Here is a 2906-nt window from a genome sequence, read left to right on the forward strand (position 1 = left end):
GAGCTGGGAAACAGGGACGGGAAAGAGAGAAGAGGGAAGAAAGAGGCAGAGGAAAGAGAGATAACAACGAAAGCGAGGGGACCCGATCCACTCCCTTTTCTCGTTCCCCTGGTGCAGCCTCTTGTGTAAACAGACTTCAGGGGCGTTTTGTTCACTTGGGCACATCCGTCCCTTCCCCAGGGAGTGAGTCGGGTAGGCTGAGCCAGTCTCAAGGCGGAGCAGGGAGTTCATAGAACCAGAGAATGGGCTGAGTTGGGAGGGTCAGGATCATCGAGTGCAACTCCTGGCCCTGCACAAGACACCCCAAGAATCCCACCCTGTGCCCGAGAGCATTGTCCAAACTCTTCTTGAGCTCAGACAGGCCTGGTACTGTGACCACTTCCCTGGGAAGCCTATTCCAGTGCTAAGTCACCCTCTGGGGGAAAAAACCTTTTCCTAACATCCCACCTAAACCTCCCTGACTCAACTCCAGCTGTAGAGTCCTGTCACTAGTCACAAGAGTGAAGAGATCAGTACCTGCCACTCCACTGCCCCTCAGGAGGATGTTGAAGACCCCACTGAGGTCTGACCTCAGTCTCCTTTTCTCCAGGCTGAACAAACCAAGTGCCCTCAGCCGCTCCTCATAAGGCCTTCCCTCCAGATCCTTCCCCATCCTCATGGCCTCCTTTGGACACTGTTATGGCTTCATGTCTTTTTTATATTGTGGTGCCCCAAAGTGCCTCAGAACTTGAGGTGAGGCCGCCCCAGTGCAGAGCAGGACAATCCCCTCCTTGGCCTTGTTGGCAACGCTGGGCCTGATGCCCCTCAGGACAGTGTTGGCCCTCCTGTCTGCCGGGGCACTGCTGACTCATGGCCAAATGGTCACCAACCAGGACCCCCAGGCCCCTTTCCTGCAGCTGCTTTCCAGCCTCTTGTTCCCAGTCTATACACACAGCTAGGGTTGCCTGGAGGAGGAGGAGGAGGAGCAGGTGGAGGAAGAATGCAGCAGGAGGAGGAGTAGTGGGAGGAAGAGCAGGGATAGCAGAGGAAAAAGAGCAGGAAGAGCAGGAAGGTTGCTTTTCTGCTGCTGATTGTATCCGCAGTCCCCCCACCCCCGGGAGCATCGCCCCTCCCTCCTGCATCCCAAAGGTGACTGCGGAGGGGGAGCTCACCCCAAATGTCTTGGGGGATTTCTGGGGGTTTTTTGGGGGGGACGTTTGGATCTTTGAAGACTCCAAAATGAGCTGCAAATGCCCCTCGGGGGGATATTGGGGTTCCCATTAGGTGTTTTTTGAGGGTTGCCAAAAAGCTGCCGGCAGAGTCCCGGCAGTGGGCAGGAGGATGCATGTCCCCCCCTGCAGTGGGGATTGGTGTTCCTGGGTCAGGCCCTTCATTGCCAGCCTGGAGCACGGAGGGGGGGACCCCTGGGACCCTGAAATAGGGGCCCTGGAGAGGGGACCCTCAGGACCCCCAGCAGTCTGGAGAGGGGACACCGCAGAAAGGGGAGACCCCTGGGACACCAAAGTAGGGATCCCAGAGAGGGGAGATCCCCAGGATTCCCAGGATCTCCAGCAGCGCGAAGAAGGAAGGACCTCAGAGAGGGGGGACCCCTGGGAGTCCTTGCACCCCATAGCAGAGAATGAGGGGAGAAGGTACCACTGGGACCCCCAAAACCCCCAGCATCCATAAACGGGGGGAACCCAGAGAAGAACTGCCCCCAGAATCCCAAAGGGAGGAGACCAGAGAGGAGGGACCCCTGTGTTTCACAGCACCCCTTACAGCCTGGAGACAGGGAACTCCCAGAACCCCAAAGTGGAGAGACCAGAGAGGGGGAACTCCTTAGGAGGGTTTTATTTCACTGAATCTTGAACTTTTGGAGTTTTTTGGGGGTGAATCTTGGTGTTTTGGAGGTTTTTTGGGCTAAATCTTGGTATTTGGGGATTTTTTTTTTTTGATGACTTCATATTTTGAAGGTTTTTTGATGAGTATTGATGATTTGGAGGGGGTTTTAGCTGAATCATAACCTTTTGGGATTTTTGGGACTGTGTCGGTGTTTTGGGGATATTTGTTGGGCTGAATCTTGGTGTTTTGTAGGTTTTTGTGGACACAAGATGCCTGGTGACTTCTAGAGATGGACTTGGGCAGGAGGAGGCTCCAATTCACACCTTGTTTTTCCCCCAAAATAGGATTTTTCCTTCCCAAAGCTTGGCCAAATAGAGGAGGAGGCTGCGAGAAAGAGGAAGATGCCACAGGACCCCCAGGCAGGTGAGGAGGAAGTCAGTGCCCCTTTGCCCCTGTTTTGTCCTGTATCTCCCAGCTGAGCATGGCCCCCGGCTGCAGGACAACCCCGCTGCCGCCACCGTCCTGCCGGGGACGGATTTGGGGGGATCTCCTTGCCCTTCTCTCTGGCAGAGTCAAATCCCCTCCCTGTCCTTCTTCCTTCCTATCCTTTCTTGCTTTCCTTCTTCCTTTTCTTTCCTTCTTCCTTTTCCTTCCTTCTCCTTTTTTCTCCCCCTCCTTCTTCCTTCTGCTTTTTCCTTGCTCTCCTTGTTCCTTCTCCTTCTTCTCCTTCCTTCTCCTTCCTTTCTCTCCTTACTCCATTTTTTTCCTGTTCCTTCCACTCCTTCTTCCTTTTGCTTGTTTCTTCTTCTCCTTGCACCTTCTTCTCCTCCTTCCTTCTCCTTTTTCATTCCTCCTCTTCTTCCTTCTTTTTCCTTTCTCACCTTCTTCCTCTCCTTTTTCCTCTCCTTGCTCCTTCCTCTCCTCGCTTCCTCCTCAACTTTTTCCTTCCTCTCCCTCATTCCTTCTTCTTGTTCCCTTTTCTCCTTCTTCCTTCTCCTTGTTCCTTCCTCTCCTCTGTTCCTCCCTCTCCTTGTCCTTCCTCCCCCAGACAACAACTTGAGGACAGAGACCATGGAGGACAAATC

Source organism: Manacus vitellinus, unplaced genomic scaffold, assembly GCF_001715985.3.
Source record: "Manacus vitellinus isolate BGI_N305 unplaced genomic scaffold, ASM171598v3 scaffold_149_pilon, whole genome shotgun sequence".
NCBI classification, from domain to species: domain Eukaryota; kingdom Metazoa; phylum Chordata; class Aves; order Passeriformes; family Pipridae; genus Manacus; species Manacus vitellinus.